This window comes from Stomoxys calcitrans, chromosome 1 (assembly GCF_963082655.1).
Source record: "Stomoxys calcitrans chromosome 1, idStoCalc2.1, whole genome shotgun sequence".
Classification (NCBI taxonomy): domain Eukaryota; kingdom Metazoa; phylum Arthropoda; class Insecta; order Diptera; family Muscidae; genus Stomoxys; species Stomoxys calcitrans.
Window position 1 is genome coordinate 88,931,147 of NC_081552.1, and position 23,666 is coordinate 88,954,812.

Sequence of the window (23,666 nt, forward strand, 5' to 3'; positions counted from 1 at the left end):
CCTAGCACTTGGTCCGACAATTGGATATCAGATACGTTTTCTTATTCTAAATAACTTTCATTTGAGTCCCATATTGTCGTGATTGGTCTAAATATATGTTTGGTAGGTTTTAGGGTGGGGCAGCCCCCCTAGGTACCCCATCCGAAATTTGGATACCAAAATTTTATTTTTAGGGCACTAAATGAGAGCACACAAAATTTCGCCTAAATCGCACCAACCATCTCCGAGATCTGGCGTTTTTGAAAATTAGGGTAAGGGGGAGGGTCCACCCCCCCTTCAGATATTAAAAAATTCAGTACCCTATTTTCACAACGGGGTCATTATGCACCATCTGCGAAAATTTCAAGAAAATCGGTTTAGCCGTTTCTGAGTCTATAAGGAACACACAAACATACAAACAAACAAACCTACAAACAAACACAAATTGATTTTTATACCCTCCACCATAGGATGGGGGGTATACTAATTTCGTCATTCTGATTGTAACTACTCGAAATATTCGTCTGGGACCCCATAAAGTATATATATTCTTGATCGACGTGAAATTTTATGTCGATCTAACCATGTCCGTCCGTCCGTCTGTCTGTCGAATGCACGCTAACTTCCGAAGGAGTAATGCTAGCCGCTTGAAATTTTGCACAAATACTTCTTATTAGTGTAATTCGGTTGGTATTGTAAATGGGCCATATCGGTCCATGTTTTGATATAGCTGCCATATAAACCGATCTTGGGTCTTGATTTCTTGAGCCTCTGGAGTGCGCAATTCTTATACGATTGGAACGAAATTTTGCACGACGTGTTTTGTTTTGATATCCAACAACTGTGCCAAGTATGGTTCAAATCGGTCCTTAACGTGATATAGCTGCCATATAAACCGATCTTGGGTCTTGATTTCTTGAGCCTCTAGAGTGCGCAATTCTTATCCGATTGGTATGAAATTTTGCACGACGTGTTTTGTTATGATATCCAACAAGTGTGCCAAGTATGGTTCAAATCGGTTCATAACCTGATATAGATGCCATATAAACCGATCTTGGGTCTTGACTTCTTGAGCCTCTAGACTGCGCAATTCCTATCCCATTTGGCTGAAATTTTGCAAGACGTTTTTATACCCTCCACCATAGGATGGGGGGTATACTAATTTCGTCATTCTGTTTGTAACTACTCGAAATATTCGTCTGAGACCCCATAAAGTATATATATTCTTGATCGTCGCGAAATTTTATGTCGATCTAGCCACGTCCGTCCGTCTGTCCGTCCGTCTGTCCGTCCGTCTGTCCGTCCGTCCGTCCGTCCGTCCGTCTGTCTGTCGAAAGCACGCTAACTTCCGAAGGAGTAGAGCTAGCCGCTTGAAATTTTGCACAAATACTTCTTGAAATTTTGCACAAATACTTCTTATTAGTGTAGGTCGGTTGGTATTGTAAATGGGCCATATCGGTCCATGTTTTGATATAGCTGCCATATAAACTGATCTTGGGTCTTGACTTCTTGAGCCTCTAGAGTGCGCAATTCTTATCCGATTTGAATGAAATTTTGCACGACGTATTTTGTTATGATATCCAACAATCGTGCCAAGTATGGTTCTAATCGGTCCATAACCTGATATAGCTGCCATATAAACCGATCTTGGGTCTTGACTTCTTGAGCCTCTAGAGTGCGCAATTCTTATTCGATTTGAATGAAATTTTGCACGACGTGTTTTGGTATGATATCCAACAATTGTGCAAAGTATGGTATAAATCGGTCCATAACCTGATATAGCTGCCATATAAACCGATCTTGGGTCTTGACTTCTTAAACCTCTAGAAGGCGCAAATCTTATCCGATTGGAATGAAATTTTGCACGACATATTTTGTTATGATATCCAACAATTTTGCCAAGTATGGTTCAAATCGGTTCATAATCTGGTATAGCTGTCATATAAACCGATCTTGGGTCTTGACTTTTTGAGCCTCTAGAGGGCGCAATTATCGTCCGCTTTAACTAAAATTTTGCACATGGTGTTTTGATATTACTTTCAACAACTATGCTAAGTATGATTCAAATCGGTTCATAATCTGGTATAGCTGTCATATAAACCGATCTTGGATCTTGACTTCTTGAGCCAAGTGATGGCGCAATTCTCATCCGATTTGGCTTAAATTTTGCATGAGGTGTTTTGTTATGACTTTCAATAACTGTGCTAAGTATGGCCTAAATCGATATGGAACCTGATATAGCTGCCATATAAACCGATCTGGGATCTTGACTTCTCGAACCTCAAGGGGGCGCAATTCTCATCCGATTTGGCTGAAATTTTGTACAAGGCCTTCTCTCATGACCTTCAATATACGTGTCTAGTATGGTCTGAATCGATCAATAGCTTGATACAGCTCCCATATAAACCTATCTCCCGATTTTGCTTCTTGAGCCCGTACAAGGCGCAATTTTTATCCGAATGAACTGAAATATTACACAATGACTTCTACAATGTCAATCAGCATTCAATTATGGTCCAAATCGGACTATAACTTGATATAGCTCTAATAGGATAACAGTTCTTATTCAATTATTATTATTTGTCTAAAAGAGATACCGCGCATAGAACTCGACAAATGCGATCAATGGTGGAGGGTATATAAGATTCGGCCCGGCCGAACTTAGCACACTCTTACTTGTTTATTGTTACTTTCAACAACTATGTCAAATAAGGTACAAGTCGGTTCATAACCTGATATAGCTGCCATATAAACCAATCTGGGATCTTGACTTCTTGAGCCTCTAAAGTTCGCAATTATTATCCGATTTGCCTGAAATTTTGTACGACGGATTCTCTCATGATCATCAACATACGTGTTTATTATGGTCTGAATCGGTCTATAGCCCGATACAGCTCCCATATAAATCGATCTCTCTATTTTACTTTTTGAGCCCACAAAGGGCGCAATTCTTATTCGAATTGGCTGGTAAAGGTCCGTGGCCACCCGAAAAAAAACATCCCCTTGGAGTCCTTCCGATGTCGGGTAGGGTTCCCCTATAGATTTGTTGTTGTCGTGCAGTGTGATGTGCCCTGAGGCAGCAGCTCTTGGCAAATGAATGATTCCATCGGATTAATACGGCACGTTGAACCGACTACCATAGTCTTGTTATAACTTTGTGGAAGTGTGAGATGAATGGGTTTCTGAAATCTTCTCCCCTTTGTATTGTTGGGGACAAACAAAATCCTCTACCACGATTACGATTGAACAAATTTTCAGATTCTATTTAAAGATAAATTGAATCAATTCATTCTGTAATTGAAAATGGCAGATATTTCAATCACGACTGTAATTAAAAACAAGTAAAAGCGTGCTAAGTTCGGCCGGGCCGAATCTTATATACCCTCCACCATGGATCGCATTTGTCGAGTTCTTTTCCCGGCATCTCTTCTTAGTCAAAAAAAGGATATAAGAAAAGATTTGCTCTGCCATTAGAGCGATATAAGATATGGTCCGGTTTGGACCACAATTAAATTATATGTTGGAGACCTGTGTAAAATGTCAGCCAATTCGAATAAGAATTGCACCTTTGTGGGCTCAAGAAGTAAAATAGAGAGATCGATTTATATGGGAGCTGTATACCGATTCAGACCATAATAAACACGTATGTTAATTGTCATGAGAGAAACCGTCGTACAAAATTTCAGGCAAATCGGATAATAATTGCGACCTCAAGAGGCTCAAGAAGTCAAGATCCCAGATCGGTTTATATGGCAGCTATATCAGGTTATGAACAGATTTGAACCATATTCGGCACAGTTGTTGGATATCATAACAAAATACTACGTGCCAAAATTCATTCAAATTGGATAAGAATTGCGCCCTCTATGGGCTCAAGAAGTCAAGACCCAAGATCGGTTTATATGACAGCTATATAAGGTTATAGACCGATTTGAACTATACTTGGCACAGTTATTGGATATCGTAACAAAACACGTCGTGCAAAATTTCATTCCAATCGGAAAAGAATTGCGCACTCTAGAGGCTCAAGAATTCAAAACCCCATGATCGGTGTATATGGCAACTATATCAGGTTATGGACCGATTTGAACCATACTTGGCACAGTTGGTGGATATCATAACAAAATATGTCGTGCAAAATTTCATTCCAATCGGATAAGAATTGCGCACTCTAGAGGCTCAAGAAGTCAAGACCCCAGATCGGTTTATATGGCAGCTATATCAGGTTATGGACCGATTTGAACCATACTTGGCACAGTTGTTGGATGTCATAACAAAACACGTCATGCAAAATTTCATCCCAATCGGATAAGAATTGCGCACTCTAGAGGCTCAAGAAGTCAAGACCCAAGATCGGTTTATATGGCAGCTATATCAAAACATGGACCGATATAGCCCATTTACAATACCAACCGACCTACACTAATAAGAAGTATGTGTGCAAAATTTCAAGCGGCTAGCTTTACTCCTTCGGAAGTTAGCGTGCTTTCGACAGACAGACGGACGGACGGACGGACGGACGGACGGACAGACGGACGGACATGGCTAGATCGACATAAAATTTCACGACGATCAAGAATATATATACTTTATGGGGTCTCAGACGAATATTTCGAGTAGTTACAATCAGAATGACGAAATTAGTATACCCCCCATCTTATGGTGGAGGGTATAAAAAGAATCAGGTCTCCCGAAGAGAATAACACTGCTAAAATACTGAAGAAACAAGTAAAAGCGTGCTAAGTTCGGCCGGGCCGAATCTTATATACCCTCCACCATGGGTCGCTTGGTGAAGGGTATCCCGGCATCTCTTCTTAGGCAAAAAAAAAAGGATATAAGAAAAGATTTGCTCTGCTATTAGAGCGATATCAAGATATGGTCCGGTTTGGACCACAATTAAATTATATGTTGAAGACCTGTGTAAAATGTCAGCCAATTCGAATAAGATTTGCGCCCTTTGGGGGCTCAGAAGTAAAATAGAGAGATCGATTTATATGGGAGCTGTATCGGGCTATAGACCGATTTGACAAAGTTGTTGAAAGTAAAAATAAATGCGAAATTTCAGCCAAATCGGATAGAAATTGCGCCCTCTAGAAGCTCAAGAAGTCAAGTCCCCAGATCTGTTCATAAGACAGTTATATCAGGTTATAAACCGATTTGAACCATATTTGGCACAGTTGTTGGATATCATAACGAAATACTACGTGTCAAAATTCATTCCAATTGGATAAGAATTGCGCCCTGTAGAGGCTCAAGAAGTCAAGACCCAAGATCGGTTTATATGACAGCTATATAAGGTTATGGACCGATTTGAACCATACTTGGCACAGTTGTTGGATATCGTAACAAAACACGTCGTGCAAAATTTCATTCCAATCGGATAAGAATTGCGCGTTATAGAGGCTCAAGAAGTCAAGACCCCAGATCGGTTTATATGGCAGCAATATCAGGTTATGAACCGATTTGAACCATACTTGGCACAGTTGTTGGATATCATAACAAAACACGTCGTGCAAAATTTCATTCCAATCGGATAAGAATTGCACACTCTAGAGGCTCAAGAAGTCAAGACCCAAGATCGGTTTATATGGCAGCTATATCAAAACATAGACCGATATGGCCCATTTACAATACCAACCGACCTACACTAATAAGAAGTATTTGTGCAAAATTTCAAGCGGCTAGCTTTACTCCTTCGGAAGTTAGCGTGCTTTCGACAGACAGACGAACGGACGGACAGACGGACGGACATGGCTAGATCGACATAAAATTTCACGACGATCAAGAATATATATACTTTATGGGGTCTCAGACGAAGATTTCGAGTAGTTACAATCAGAATGACGAAATTAGTATACCCCCCATCTTATGGTGGAGGGTATAAAAAAGAAGAAAAAGTACTCTGGGAAAACCAAGCCAGCCATCCCGCAGTGGAGATTCCAGACAGTGTTCTGCGGAGGTAGACAAAGTTGGAACAGGAATGAAGGAAGCGTGCACGGCCCCTGAGTTTTCATGGAGGACTGTGACTTCCAAAAGGAAGCCACAGCCATCACGGAAGGGAAAGATGGTTGCTGAGAATGGTAAGGAGCCGCCCTCTTACGCCAGAGTGGCAAGGAAGCACAACAGAAATGAGCTGACTTATGCAGTCATCAATATTGGCTGTGCATCCGGTAGGATTCCACCAGATCATCGGTCCCAAGTGGAGCATCTGGTTAACGATCGGATTATAGAACATGTGTGGAACTCTGTAGAGGGTCCACCCATAAAAATAATGAGCTGCGAGTTTAGAGGGAACATCATTACGCTGCGTTTTGCGTCGGCGGAATGTATTGATACCGTCTGGGAGGGCCCAAAGCTCGACCTGGTGTGGAAGACGGTTATCCCCCAGCTCACAAAGGCTACCTTCTTCATCAAGGGATGGGCCAGTAAATTTGCGACGGAACTCATGTTGGGATTATTGGGCAAGCAAAACGAAGGTTTGGTCGCAGAGAAGTGGTAGGTCTTCCACAGGGAGGAAAAGGAGGAAGGAACTGTCTTTGTGGTTGGCATTGATCAAGTCTCCGTGAAAAGTTTGGCTAAGACTAAAGGCATGGCGCACTACGTAAGCAAAGCTGTCTTTTTCAAGATTGGGAAGATTAGGATAGGCAGAAATTTTCGTTCTGCGACATCAGGCCGTGCAGTGGCAGGTGACTCAACACCGTCCAACAAACAGGGGGCCGACAACGTAACAATCACGGCATCTCTCAATATTGGAAAGACTAGGGGAAGCAATGATCCCAATACTAAAATATCAGGCAGTGCAGTGGTGAGAGACCCAACACAGTTTGACAAACAGGAACCCGACGACGGACCCATCACCGACTTAAAGATTCGGAATACTGGGATAGGTAAAGATCCTAATATTGAAACATTAGGCAGCGCAGCGACGGGAGTCTCAATGCAACCCAACGAACAGGGAGTCGATGATGGTACCATCAACTACTCCCAAAAAGCCCATTTACTTAAGATTTGGAAAGCTAAGATAGGCAAAGATCCTAGTATTGAAACACAAGGCAGTACAGGGAATGGAAACCCAATAAAGCTTAACGAACAGGGACCCGACGATAGAACCATTCCCGACTTTATAAAAAGTCGGAAGACTAGACTAGGCAAAGGGCCTAAAACCATGACATCAGGCCGTGTAGCGACATGAAAGTCAATGCAGTCCGAATAACTGGGAGTAGACGATGAGATCATCACCTACTCCCAAGATGCCCATTTACTGGAGGACCAATGATTGAGGTAATCCAGATAAACCTCCACCGGAGCGAGACTGCTACACATGCTCTGATGGTGAAAATCAGCAAGGGCAAGATTCATATGGCTTTAATTCAGGAGCCATGGACGACCCGAAACAAAGTTTCTGGTTTCTATGCTAACTCTGGTACTTGGCCGAGGACCTGCGTTATTTGTCATAAAAGTTTGAAATATATATATTTCCCAGAGATGCAACAGTGGTGAGACAGGGAGACTCAGAAGAAGACTTGGGCAAGATAATTTAGATTAACCAAGCATAGAAGACATTGACGAAAATGTCAGCAGGATTACGACTGCACTGGTGGGGTCCTTCGAAGACAGTTGTCCTCTTCGGGAAAGGAAATCAGCCCAAGAAAAACCCTGGATGACCGCGGAGATTCGCAATATTGGGAAAGAGGTCCGCAGACTTTTTAACAGAGAACGTCGTAAAACAGCGGAAGTTTATTGGGATGTGTATTACACACGGCTCAAGGAATACTTTAAGATTGCCAGAGCGGCAAAACGTGCCTCCTGGAAGCTTTTCTGCGAACAGGTCGATAGCGTTAATGACGCTGCCAAGATAAGAAAGTTTCTCTCAAAAACCCATGTCCAAACTGAAACTTTGTAGACGACATGGGAGTGAGAGCAGAGACAACGGAGGACATGTTGAGGCTTTTGATGAAAACCCATTTTCCACAGGGTACGACGGGACTCACGGAGACACCGAAATCTTGGAATAATGACGTTGATCGAACGTTTATAATAACGGAATTTATGGTGACGGAATCCCTGAGGTGTTTCAAACCATTAAAGTCACCCGGACCTGATGGAATATTACCTGCGTTACTACAGAAAGAGGCAGCGCCTCGTCTGGCCAAAATTTTCACAGCGTACCAAGGACTTCCACGTACTCCGAAAGCCTGGCAGAAGACAATTGTGGTGTTTATACCCAAGCCCGACAAGGCAAGTTATGCGACACCAAAGGCCTAAAAACCCATAAGCCTTACATCCTTTATACACAAACCAATGGAACGTATTGTGGACACCATGATAAAGAGTATGACATCCAGCGAACTGCTCAAATACAAACAGCATGCCTATGTCAAGGAAAGGTCGGTGGAGACAGCCCTGCACGAGATTGTGCATAAAATTGAAGAATCCTTCGATGCCAAAACGTACACACTGACGGTATGCATTGACATCGAGGGGGATTTTAACAATGTGCTGACCGACAACCTGATCCAATCCTTAGACCAGTACCGGGTGGACTCGGTCCTTAGAGACTGGACAAACTATATGATAAGGAACAGGTGGATAAATTGTGTGTCCCATGGCATAAATATAAGGGAGAAAGTGGCACAGGGCACGCCACAGGGGGGCATTTTATCACCACTCCTATGGGTGACCACCATAAATGACCTATTACGGATGCTGACTGAGGAGGGATTTGAACCCGTCTGCTACGCTGACGATGTTATAATACTTCTAAGGGGTAAGGTTTCGAACGAGAAGACTGAAATATACCTGCTCCCGAGGAAGACGAAGGTGGGCCAATTTAACGCACCACGTTTCCTCAAAAAGACGATTTCGATATCTGATAAGGTCAAATACTTAGGTGTGATCTTGGACAGGAAACTGAATTGGAAGTCTCACATTCAGGAGCGTACTGTGAAGGCTCACAACAGGTGCGTGATTAGACCAATGCTTACTTACGCCTCAGTAGTTTGGTGGACTGCTATGGAGAAAAAGTGCAACATAAGGACCATACAACAGGTTCAGATAACATGTTGTCTTGGCATAGGCGGAGCCATGAGGACCACGCCCACTGTGGCACTGGAGACTATTCTAGATATCCGACCCATTGACATACAGATTAAGTGTGAGGCGGCCACTGCGGCTATGAGACTTAAGGCGATGGGAGAATGGATTGAGGATGGGAGCAGCTCAGACCATCGCGGTATAATCGAGACGACGATAGGAAACCTGGAAGGACGGGAAGATGTTTCTGATGGGATACCTGAGATGAACCTTGAAGTCGAATGCGAGGCACTGCTGCCATCGGAACAGTCTTGGATTGACGGAACCCTAGTATTGCCATCTGGATGGATCAAAGCTAGAGGACATCTTTACCGACAGTAAAATTGCCATAAGGGCAATAAAAACCAGGGCGGTAACGCGTTCTCTGAGGATGGCAAAATCCGCATCGTTTGGGTGCCGTGCCATAACGGAGTGAGGGGAAATGAAAAGGCAGACGATTTGGCGGTGAAAGCCAGGGGACTGCCGTCAATAGACTTGGTTAACCCGAAGCTTTTTGGGTCGACGAAGACCGATTTAAAGGAGTGGGTGACGAATGCGAAATGGTCGGTAGGACGGCGAAAATCCTATGGGGGATCCAGATCGTGAAAAGACGAAGCAATTACCGAAAAGAAGTAAAAAGGAGGTCAGTATAGCTATTGGTATCATAACGGGGCACATAGACCTACGAGCTCACTTATGTAAAATCGGTGCGGCAAATGATAGCATGTGTAGGGCATGCGAGGAAGATGATGAGGCGTTGAAGCATTTTCTTTGTCATTGCCCGGCTTTCGCGTCCAACGGATGCCGGTACTTAGGTGGAGACAGAATATCACACATGAACCAACTTAATGGAGTGGTATTGAAAACAATTAAGAATTTTGTAAGTAGCACGGAATTCCTTATTTAAAATTTTCTTTTTATAGGTTACTTTACAGTTTTTAGAGCGCGCAACAAGCCGATTACTGGTTTAGGTGTATGTCCATAGTGGCATGGGGCGGATTAATATCTGCACCGTCTTTTCAACCTAACCTAACCTAACCTAACCTACTCAGAACGTTTTGACATACGACCGCTATTTGTGTTGTTTACAGTAAATTATAAGATTAATCTCGCCGAAAGACTGGAATTAAATCGTGAACATTATCGTGCGATTATCAAGCTCCATGAAGGACCAGTGTTTATCGATTGTATTGTGAATTCAGCCGTAGTTGTAGTTCACTCCAAGGCGAATTTCGTGAAGGTCGTATAAAATTAGTTGTTGTTCCAAAAACCTTTGGTGCGCTGCGCCAACTGATATTGCAAGATCATCATGTGACCTATCGTGAGATTGAGACAACCGTAGGCATTAGTGGCACCAGCATGCATTTAATATTACATTATCATTTGACCTTCAAAAAAAATTTGTTCGCGTTGCATCCATACTATTTGTCAAGCGCTCAAAAAAGGCTCGTGTCTGGACGAAAGAAATGTTCCAAATATACGAAACAACTGCATTTTTGAGCACTCAAAACATCGATTTGATGAGTCATCCGCCGTATAGTCCTGACACCGACTGGCTTTTTTTTATTCCCGTACGTAAAAAATAAAATGAGAGGTCAACGTTTTTCGACACCTGAAGAAGCGGTTGATGCGTTCAGAATGCATGTTTTGGAGATACCTCAATCAGAGTGGCAAAAGTTCTTCCACAATTGATTCAAATGCATGCAGAAGTGTATAAATCTTAAGGGGGAATATTTTGAAAAAACAATAAAATGATTTTCGATGATTAATATTTGTTTTTGTGTTCTCTAGTCCCGAAATATAAAATGCAACCCTCGTATGGCAGCTAAACAAAAAAAAAATGGACCGATATGGCCCACTTACGATCCCAACAGACCTACGCTAATAAGAAATGTTTGTGCAAAACTTCAAGCGTCTAGCTTTATTCCTTCGAAAGCTTTCTACAGACGAGCGGATGAACGGTCATGGCTTAGAATCGACTTAGAATGTCAAGATGATCTAGAATATATATACTTTATGGGGTCTTAGATGAATCTTTCTAGGTGATACAATCGGAATGACGAAATTGTATAACCTCCATCCTATGTTGCGGTATAGAAATAGTCATATTGGCTTTAAGATGGCGATGTGGTTTGATGTAAAAACAAAAAAAGTCAAAAAAAAATTATTATATTTGAAAGAAGGAAGAAGTTTACGAAAACTTATATAAATTAGGGATGTCTTATTAAGTAATTTTTTTAAATTTTTGTCCACAGTCAAAAAGTACATTTTTTAAAAAAGTCGAAAAGTACTTTTTGCGGAAAAAATCGAAAAGTCTACTTTTGCCATTTTGGTACAAGTAAAAAAAAAGGTTTTTCGTCCCAACTTGGGATGAAGACCAAAAACACAGGATGGACTCCTACGACTTGCAAATTGCGATGCAGAAGACGAAGTTCTACTCCTAACGAGAACAAATATCCCAATGGATGTGGATATGCGATTAGACGACAAACTAGTAAAGTCCAAAAGATCGGCCAAATATCTTGGGATTCGACTGAATACAAAGTTGACATATGCTGAGCAAATCCGCCAATTAACGGTTTAACTCAGTCGACTGATGGCAAACATAGATGGGCTTCTCCCGAGCAGGCGCAGACTCTTAATGGAGACATGCAATAACGTCCTGCTACTCTTATATTCATATCATCCTACCAGATAGTGGCGTTTGTATAGCCGGAATGTTTGCGATGGAGCGCGCCTTGGAGCTCGTCAGGCTCTACGCCGCAAAGTGCAAAATCAGGGTAAATTCCCAACGGATCATAGACGGGCCTACAAGAGGAGACTATCGAACGATGGCATTTATGAGGAGCTAGAGGTAGCAGACAACGAGAAACACATATTCTTCCACTGTTAGTGCATGCCCGAAAGACGTAAGGAACAGGAAACAGCGATTAACGACGTTTCGCCTTGGAGAATAGTCAAGAGGATGCTGGAAGACAAGACGAACTGGGAGGCGGTGACGAGAAACTTCGAACAAGTACTGCACAGATAGAAGATGGAACTGAACGCAGCAGCGAAAAGTATGAATGCGGAGGTCTGGACGCAGACACAACGAAGATGATATGAACTCACAATAAATGTGGTGCGAGATTATTTGTTTAAGGTGTAATAAACGGAATGAAGAGATGGGTATACCAATTCGGAGTACAAATTCTTTTTTCACTTTTTAAAAAAGCTACGGTACTATCACAGAGTTTCTAATAAATCTTCCACTTTTAATTTTAAGTTTAAGTGCAGGGTTGTGATAGAATCAACTATGTTTTACAAGCAGTTGCTTCTCCTCCAATTCGTTTTTCTCTTGAATTTGCCTCAACTAATCTGACAATCTGACAATTATTCGAGGAGAAAACTTTATGATCTTGGCCTTCAAATTTTTAGATCTATCTGCTTAAGGTATCCTTAGGCAAAAAAACATATTTTTCTAACATGCTATCCTAAACATAACATGTAAGTGAACTTCCCAGGACACCATCGCAGTTTTTATATGTCGTTTCACCTCCTTCAGCTGCGTTCGGACATTATGGACAAATCGCTGTTTCCTTCGAAGAAAAGGAACACCCACTGTCATGAAAATTACTTGGAATGTGTCTTTTGACAAATGTCATTAGATCGTGTCATGTTTACGAAATGAAGGTCTATTGCATGTATGATGTAGTAAATATTCGTAAAAGAAAATTGTTATTTTTTATTAACAAGGCCAAGGACGGCTACTTAAATCTAATCACTTGCAATATAGCTGGAAATTCCACAATAATATTTTTAAACCCATTAATTTTTGTATGTTTGTTAAATTAGATAGAGTTGCTATGAAAAGAAAATATATGAGCGCTTTACCCCTATGAGATTTGATTGATTGTTTAAGGCCTTAAGAAGTCAAAAAATTGAAATGAAAAACAATTTACCTAAAATCTTTGAACCTCCTGCAATGAAATATATTCATAAATTTTCTTTACCCTTCACAATAGGAAGGGGGTATACTAATTTCGTCATTCTGTTTGTATTTCCTCGAAATATTCGTCTAAGACCCGATAAAGTATATATATTCTTGATATAGTATATATATATTCTTGATCTTCATGACATTTTAAGTCGATCTAGCCATGTCGAAAGCACGCTAACTTCCGAAGGAGTAAAGCTAGGCCTTTGAAGTTTTGCACAAATATTTCTTATAAGCGTTTGTCGGTTGGAGTTGTAAATGGTCCATATCGGTCCATGTTTTGATATAGCTGCCATATGAATCAATCTTGGGTCTTGACTTCTTGAGCTTCTAGAGGGCGCAATTCTTATCCGATTTGGCTGAAATTTTGCACATATCGTTTTGGAATGACATCTAAAATCTGTGCTATGTATGGTTCAAACAGACCTTAACCTGATATAGCTATCATAGAAACCGATCTCGCGATTAGACTTCTAGAGCTTCCTGAGGGCGCGATTTTTATCTAATTTGGCTGAAATTTCGCACATGTCATTTTAGTATCAATCAACTCAACTAAATCAGTCTATAACCGCCATATAAATCGACCACCTGATTTGACTTACTGAGTCCTAGATGGCGCAATTCTTACACAATTTGGCTGTATATGTCGTTTTGGTACGACTTCCAACAATTGTGCGAAGTATGGTCTAAATCGGTAAATAACCTGACATAGCTGCCATAAAAACCATAAACCATAAACTCTTCTTACGCAAAAAAGGATATAAGAAAAGATTTGCTGTGATATTAAAGCGATATCAAGATTTGATCCGGTTTAGACCACAACTAAATTATATGTTGGAGACCTGTGTAAAATGTCAGCCAATTCGAATAAGAATTGCGCCCTTTGGGAGCTCAAGAAGTAAAATAGAGAGATCGATTTATATGGGAGCTGTATCGGGCTATAGACCGATTCAGACCATAATAAACACGTAGGTTGATGGTCATGGTCATGGTCACAGACGGACAGACAGACGGACGGACATGGCTAGTTCGACTTAAAATGTCACGACGATCAAAAATATAAATACTTTATGGGGTCTTAGACGCATATTTCGAGGTGTTACAAACAGAATGACGAAATTAGTATACCCCATCCTATGGTGAAGGGTATAAAAATGTTTTTGGTACTATATTACAATGTTTACCCTCAAGTTGGGATGGACATATGAGGACCTGCGGATCTTTAAGAATGTGATAAACCAATTGGTCGCTTTGAAATATGAATTTGAATGAAGATAACGAAAACAAAAGAAAAATTAATTAATGTGGATCTGAACGAGACCCGTAGCCCTGAATATCTTGATAGCCACCTTCAAAATGCTTGACATTATGGGGCTCAAACAAAATCGTGCTCTAGCACGATGTTGATTTTACTTCAGGGTCCGCCTCTAAACTCCCTTCAAACTGGTCATGATTGCCTACTATGGCGATAAATAATACGTATTTGACAGTAGAAAACGAATTTGATTACCAATTCTGAGGCCAAATGTTTGGGGATCGTCTCACCCCATAAACATCCCCTAAAGCAATAGTAATTGGGACTCAAATAAGAGAAATTTGAGAGTAGAGTACGATGCTGACTTTTATTCAGGGCTAAGTACGCGGGTGGCCGCCCATCCTTTCATACCCCTCAAACTGGACATATTTGTGGATTATGGCAAAAAGGGGCTCAAGTCTGTATCTGTTTCATGGCCAATTGTTTCAGGGACGCCTCACCTCATTAACTCCCCTAAACCACATATATATACCGAATGAATCTGATATCCACTTTCGGGGCAAAGAGTTTGGATTCTCCAATCCACCAACAATAAATTAAATACTGAGTGCCAATGATACTCGAGATGACAAGGCGAGTTATTGGCGACTTCAAATAACCAATGGCCAACATCGGCGTCTGTTCCCAGGCTAGGGGCGGCTGGAGGCGAGCTTTGGATCTTGAAGCAAGCGGCTCCCCACAACGAGGGATATATGTGCAATCCCAGGGCCCCATGTATTAGAGAAGATGTATTAGAGAAGTACAAGGCAGATATTACCGTCTTACAGGAAGTGCAACATCAGCCTTATTTGTGCCCATGCCCCGACGGAAGACAAGGACCAGCAGACCAAGGATATTTTCTACGAGCACCTAGAGAGAGAATATGACCGATGCCCGCCCATGATATTAAAATCGTTCTGGGAGATATTAATGCGAAGATAGGGAAGGAAGACATTTTTGGCCCAAGAGTCGGAAAGTTTAGCCTCCACAAGATAACGTCCAGTAAAGGGTTGAGGCTGATAGATTTCGCCGCGGCAAAAGTAGCACCGCGGTAGTTAGTAGCACCAGATTTTAACATCAAAATAATACTATGCCACATGGCTGTCACCCGATCAAAAAAGAGGAACCAAATTGATCACGTTGTGATAGATGGAAGGCATTCATCCAGCGTGTTAGATGTACGATCCATCCGTGGAGCGAATATAGATTCGGATCATTACCTTGTTGCAGCAAATTACCTTGTAGCAGCATGGCGAGAAAAGTGCGATCTGACACTGCACGGAAGCTGGACATTGGAAAGCTGCAAACACAACAAATGGCAGCGCCATACTCCACTCGACTGACCCAACTGCTTGATGAAAGCACTCCTTGTACCGATGATATAATGCCGCAATGTCAAACTATTGCCCACTCCATGGAAAATGCCGCGAAATCCGTACTTGGGTACCGGAAGCCTCCTACAAGAAACCCAGGATACGACCAAGAGAGTCGAGATGCTACTGAAGCCAAGGATGCGGCATATATAGCAACCCTGCAATCAGTAGGAACACGCAGGATGAAGGCGAGATATCAGGAGAAAAGGAGGGCGGATAACGTCTACTCCTCAAAAAGAAAAAGGAAATGGAAAGACGTGAGGGTGAGCGAATTGAGATGCACAAGAGTTAGAATGAAGTCCGGAAATTTTACCAACGAATTAAACATCAACACAATAGCTTTTTTCTCCAGCAGAGACAAAGAAGGAAGTTTGGTAACTAACACAGATAGCATGCTGAGGATATGGAAAGAACATTTTACCCAACTGCTAGTTTCCGACGTTGGCATACGGCAGAACCAATCAATGATGGTGGTATAGAATGTTTACCTCCTATTCAGAATGTGTTCCAAGAAGACGTCACCCGACTAAAGACCAACAAGGCAGCAGGAGCCGACGGCTAGACGGCAATCTGCTAGAAGAACGCATACCCGATGATTGGAACCTCAGCATACTATGTCCCGTTCACAAGAAAGGAGACAAGACGGAATGTACCAACTACAGAGTAATAAGTCTCTTCCCCATCCCATACAAGATACTCTCAAGCGTACTGTTGAAAGATTAAAACCTAAAATCAATGAGATAAGTAAGCCTTATCAATGCGGCTTTAGAGCTGGTAAATCCACCCTGGACCAGATATTCACACTGCGCCAAATCCTGGAAAAGACCAGAGAAGGACAAATCACCACCTACCATCACTTTGTTGACTACAAAGCCGCCTTCGATACTCCTTTACGTTCAAAGGTATTTCAAGCCATGTCTGAGTTTAGTATCCCTGCAAAATCAATAAGACTGCAGGATGACACTTGCGGATACGCGTTCCTAAGTGAGAATAGGAAAGAATCTCTCCGAACCATTTAATACCAAACGAGATTTCAGACAAGGACACAACCTATCGTGTGATCTCTTTAATATGCTGCTGGAGAAGAGTATACGAGATGCAGATGTGAATAGATATGGCACACTAATCACAAGAGAACACATGCTACTCGCCTATGTCGACGACATCGATATCATAGGTCGGTCACCGGAAGTAGTAACTGCAGCCTTTGAAAGAATCGAATGAGAGTCAGTGAAAATGGGTCTCGCAGTAAATGAATGAAATGAAATGAAATGAGATAAGACGAAATGAATGGTTTCAACTCCCAAAAAGCCTTGCGCAACCGAGCAGATAAAGAAAATGGAGAAAGTTGGGAACCACAACTTTGAGACAGTCAGTAACTTTATCTACCTCGGCACCGCCGTAACTGAAAAGAATGACACCAAATTTGATATTAAGCGAAACAGATTTTACTTTGGATTCAGTACGTAATTTAGATACAAGGCCACCTCTCGACAGACGAAGATTACACTATACAAGACACTGATACTACCCGTGCTGTTATATGGTTCTGAGAATGGGTACTTGTGAAAGCAGATGAGGCAGTGCTTGGAGTATTTGATAGAAAGATTCTTCGTAAAATATATGGAACAGTTTGAGTTAATGGAGAATATAGGCGACGTATGAACCATGAGCTGTATGACGACGATAGCATAGTTACACACATCAAAATACAACGGCTGCGTTGGCTAGGTCATGTTGTCAGAATGGATGAAGAAGCTCCAGCAAAGAAGTCTTTTGAAGGCAAACACGGTGGTACACGCAAACTGGGAAGACCAAAAGCCCGATGGAAACATCAAGTTGTGGGAGACACATCGAAACTTGGTGTCAGAGATTTTAGAATGAGCGCAGAAGATCTACGCGCTTGGAACGATATTCTACGTTCGGCTAGTGGAACAAATGTTCTGTCATAGCCAATTAAAGAAGAAAAAGAATGCACCGCCAAATCCAAGAGAATGAAGTAGATCTAATATCCAAACTTTAACGGGCGGACCCTCCCTTACCCTATTTTCAATAACGCCAGATCTCGGATATTGGTGGGGCGATTAAAGCGAAATTTAGTTTGTTTATAACAACTTATAAACAGAAACTCCAAAGCCAGACCTAGGTAAAATGTCAGCCAATTCGAATAAGAATTGCGCCCTTTGGGGGCTCAAGAAGTAAAATAGAGAGATCGATTTATATGGGAGCTGTATCGGGCTATAGACCGATTTAGATCATAATAAACACGTATGTTGATGGTCTTGAGAGGATCCGAAGTACATAATTTCATTCCAATCGGATAATAATTGCGACCTCCAGAGGCTCAAGAAGTCAAGATCCCAGATCGGTTTATATGGCCGCTATATCAGGTTATGGACCAATTTAAACTATACTTGGCACAGTTATTGGATATCATAACAAAACACGTCGTGCAAAATTTCATTCTAATCGGATAAGAATTGCGCACTCTAGAGGCTCAAGAAGTCAAGATCCAAGATCGGTTTATATGGCAGCTATATCAAAACATACACCGATATGGCCCATTTACAATACCAACCGACGTACACTAATAAGAAGTATTTGTGTAAATTTTCAAGCGGCTAGCTTTACTCCTTCGGAAGTTAGCGTGCTTTCGACAGACAGACGGACGGACGGACAGACGGACATGGCTAGATCGACATAAAATGTCGCGACGATCAAGAATATATATACTTTATGGGGTCTCAGACGAATATTTCGAGTAGTTACAAAAAGAATGACGAAATTAGTATACCCCCCATCTTATGGTGGAGGGTATAAAAAGATTTCCTCTGCTATTTGAGCGATATCAAGATATTATCTGGCTCGGACCACAATTAAATTATATGTTGGAGACCTGTGTAAAATGTTAGCTAATTCGAATAAGAAATGCGCCCTTTGGGGGCTTAAGAAGAAAAGTAGAGAGATCGATTTATATGGGAGCTGTATCGGGTTATAGACCGATTCAGACCATAAAAAATACGTATGTTGATGGTCATATGAGGATCCGTCGCACAAAATTTCAGGCAAATCGGATAATAATTGTGACATCTAGAGGCTCAAAAAGTCAAGATCCCAGATCGGTTTATATGGCAGCTATATCAGGTTATGAACCGATTTCAACCATACATGGCACAGTTGTTGGATATCATAATAAAATACTGCGTGCAAAAATTCATTCAAATCGGATAAGAATTGCGCTCCCTAGAGGCTCAAGAAGTCAAGACGCAAGATCGGTTTATATGGCAGCTATATCAGGTTATAGACCGATTTGAAACACGTCGTGCAAAATTTCATTCCAATCGGATAAGAATTGCGCGCTCTAGAGGCTCAAGAAGTCAAGACCCAAGATCGGTTCATACATATACATGGCACAGTTGTTGGATATCATAATAAAATACTTCGTGCAAAAATTCATTCAAATCGGCTAAGAATTGCGCTCCCTAGAGGCTCAAGAAGTCAAGACGCAAGATCGGTTTATATGGCAGCTATATCAGGTTATAGACCGATTTGAAACACGTCGTGCAAAATTTCATTCCAATCGGATAAGAATTGCGCACTCTAGAGGCTCAAGAAGTCAAGATCTCAGATCGGTTTATATGGCAGATATATCAGGTTATAAACCGATTTGAACCATACTTGGCATAGTTATTGGATATCATAACAAAACACGTCGTGCACAATTTCATTACAATCGGATAAGAATTGCGCACTCTAGAGGCTCAAGAAGTCAAGACCCAAGATCGATTTATATGGCAGCTATATCAGGTTATGAACCGATTTGAACCATACTTAGCACATTTGTTGGATATCGTAATAAAACACGTCGTGCAAAATTTCATCCCAATCGGATGAGAATTGCGCACTCTAGAGGCTCAAGAAGTCAAAACCCAAGATCGGTTTATATGGCAGCTATATCAAAACATGGACCGATATGGCCCATTAACAATACCAACTGACCTACACTAATAAGAAGTATTTGTGCAAAATTTCAATGGGCTAGCTTTACTCCTTCGGAAGTTTGCGTGCTTTCGACAGACAGACGGACGGACGGACGGACATGGCTAGATCGACATAAAACATAGTTACAATCAGAATGACGAAATTAGTATAACCCCATCCTATGGTGGAGGGTATAAAAGTCAATGTGTGTTTGTTCGTTTTTCGGTTTGCTTGTTTGTTCCGTGTAGACTCAAAAACGGCAGAACCGATGACTTTGAAATTTTCACAGATTGTGTAAGTTAGTCTGGAAGGAAACATAGGCTATATATTTTTTTTTATAAAAGTTATACGCAAAAAAAAAAGTGGACCGTTCGTGACAATATGGGACTCTTGAGAATGGCAGTTGGGAGTAGAATACGAATATGGTCAGGAGGAAGGAATAGGCTTTATGATTTGTTGATATCGGAAGGCGCGGATCCTTCCCCGTTACCCCAAAAACACCACTCAAAATCAAAAGTGGACCGATAAAGACAATATGGGTATAAAATGGAAGGTATTGAAGAGTTGAATACGATATTATTAAAAATTTGGTCCAAGTACCCATGAAGTCGCCCTAACCAGAAAATTCCTTCAAGCAGATAAATTGCACGTTCCTATCAATATGGGGTTCCAATGAAAGGTATTCGGGAGTAGATTTCGAATCAAGCATGCAAAATCAGGTCAAAGTGTAGGGGTCACCCCACCCCCAAAAAACGCCCCAAATGGGCATGTTGGCCAATCACTACTATATGGGACTCGGTTTGTTTGTTTGCCCCGTTTAGACTCAACAACGGCTGAATCGATTACTTTAAAATTTTCACAGGTTGGTCTGGAAAGTAGCATAGGCTATATACTCTCTTGATATCAGAAGGGGGGCGTGCCCTAGCCCTAAGCCAAAACACCACCCAAAATCAAAAATTGAACGATCGGGACAATATGCGTATCAAATAAAAGGTTTTGTAGTAGAATACGAATATGGTATAAAAATTTTAGTCTAAGTACCCATCGGGCCGCACCAACCTCAAACGGACATATTGGACGTTCAAGTCAATATGGGGCACAAATGAAAGATATTCCGGATTAAATTGCGAATCTGGCATACAAAATCAGATCGAAGTACAGAGGGTCACCCCACTTATAGTTACAACGGCTTTCGCGTCTAACAGATACCGGTACTTAGGTGGAGACACAATACCAGACATGAACCAACTTAGGGGAGTGGCAATGAAAACATTTAAGGATTTTGTAAGTAGCAAGGAACTTAAATTTCTTTTTATACCCTCCACCATAGGATCGGGGGTATACTAATTTCGTTATTCTGTTTGTAACTACTCGAAATATTGGTCTGAGACCCAAAAAAATATATATATTCTTGATCGTCGCGAAATTTTATGTCGATGTGATCATGTCCGTCCGTCCGTCTGTCTGTCGAAAGCACGCTAACTCCCGAAGGAGTAAAGCTAGTCGCTTGAAATTTAGCACAAATGCTTCTTATTAGTGTAGGTCGGTTGGTATAGTAAATGGGCCATATCGGTCCATGTTTTGATATAGCTGCCATATGAACCGATCCCGGGTCTTGACTTCTTGAGCCTCTAGACTGTGCAATTCTTATCCGATTGGGATGAAATTTTGCACGACGTGTTTCGTTATGATATCCAACAACTGTGCCAAGTATGGTTCAAATCGGTCCTTAACTTGATATAGCTGCCATATAAACCGATTTTGGGTTTTGATTTCTTGAGTCTCTAGAGGGCACAATTGTTATCCGATTTGAATGAATTTAAGCACGAAGTATTTTGTTATGATATCCAACAACTGTGCCAAGTATGATTCAGATCGGTACATAACCTGATATAGCTGTCATATAAACAGATCTGGGGACTTGACTTCTTGAGTTGTGTTAGGCCCTTTGATATCCTTTGTCAATTTGGCTCAGATCGGTCCAGATTTGGATATAGCTGCCATATAGACCGATCCTCCGATTTAGGGTCTTTTCGTCATGTTTATGCAACTTGGCCCAAATCGGTCCAGATTTGGATATAGCTGCCATGTAGACCGATATCTCGATTTAAAGTCTTAGCCCTATAAAAGGCGCATTTATAATCCGATTTCACTGAAATTTGATACAGTGACTTATGTCCGGCTTTTCGACATCCGTGTCATATATAGTTCAGATCAGTATGAGGTATATGAGTATAAGGTATGAAATTTTCACCGAATTTTGATGAAAGGTGGTTTACATATATACCCGAGGTGGTGGGTATCCAAAGTTCGGCCCGGCCGAACTTAACGCCTTTTTACTTGTTTGCCTAAGAAGAGATGCCGGGAAAAGAAATTGCTTTGCCTAAGAAGAGATGCCGGGAAAAGAAATAGCTTTGCCTAAGAAGAGATGCCGGGAAAAGAATTTGACAAATGCGATCCAGTTGTGAGAGGTTACTGTTTCTTAGAGCGCACAACAAGCCGATTACTGGCTTAGGTGTATGTCCGTAGTGGGCTTAAACGACAGGTGCTTGAGAGAAAAAAAAAAACAAATTTGAAATCCAATTGAAGAGCCATGTGGTTGGGGAGCCGCCCCACCCCAAAATACCTCTCAATTATATAAAAGCTATTTGGGATGGAAATTGGGTAATTTTCGGGAAATTGGTACTTAGTTACGAGACAAAGACCTTGGGGTCCACCGCACCCTCAAATGAGAGCACGAAGCTTATATTTACATTAACTGCCAAGTGTCTTATTGGCCAGAACAGAAAGCAGAAAATATTTACCAATACGATAATATAGGACTCAAAAGCATTGCATTTGGGAGTAGAGTAAAAATTTGCCCAGTAATCGAGCAGGGGCAAACTTTTCACACATCAGTGAGTGCTTTCCGGTTCAAGTTTAATTTTATTGATTAGAGACCTTTTTTATAGCCGAGTCCGAATGGCTTGCCGCAGTGCGACACCTCTTTGGGTAGAATTTTTTACATGACCATGCATGGCATGGTACCTCTTAAAGTCGCCAGCATTAAAAGGGGATAACCAGCGCTTAAAATTTTGTCCGATGTTCTCGCTAGGATTCCAACGCAGTCAGCATCATAAGCGAGCATAGGCTACAATGGCACGAATTCGATATCTATATTCAGGGCGAAATGTCCCCACCATAAAAAAATATTAGAGAATTTAAGAAGGCGCACCGGAGCGGGCCCGTTTCGGCTAGTATATTATTATATATGACCAATAGTTATCTGTTCAGGGTGAACATAGGGCATCAACAAGCTCTCTCCATCTAGCTCTATCGTTGGTCAAAGCCTTGGACTGAGTCCATGATACATGGGTTGAATGCAATTCTGTTTTCGTGTTTCGCTGTCCTTGCGGGATCCAGTCTAGGACATTTCTCGCTGTATCATCGTGCAGTCGGAGTAGGTTTTCACCCACAGATAGGAAGTATTTGTGCAAGATTTCAAGCAACTAGTATAACCCCTTCGGATGTTAATGTGCTTTCCACAGACAGCCAGACGGACAGACATGGCTAGATCGACTGAAATGTCATGGCGATGTTACAAATCGGATAAACATATATATGAAAGCTATATCTGAACATATTTCTTCCAATTTCAATAGGCTTCGTCTCTTGGCCAAAAATAATGCCTGTAATAGGACACAATTGACCATGGACGGAAAGAAAGACAGATAGACTGACATAGCTTAATCTAATCATAAAGTGATTCTGAGTATAACGGCATGCCTTTTAATAGATTTGGGTGTGCAGCACGAATTCGATATCCATATTTGAGTCGGAATGTCTGAGTTGCCATCCGTTCCCTAAAAAGCACTTCTCATTACCCTATTTTTTAAAAACACCAGATCTCGGAATTTGGAAATGCGATTCGTTCAAAAATTGTTTGTACTCTTATAGTTACCACGGCTTTCGCGTCTAACAGACACAATACACAATACCATACATAAACCAA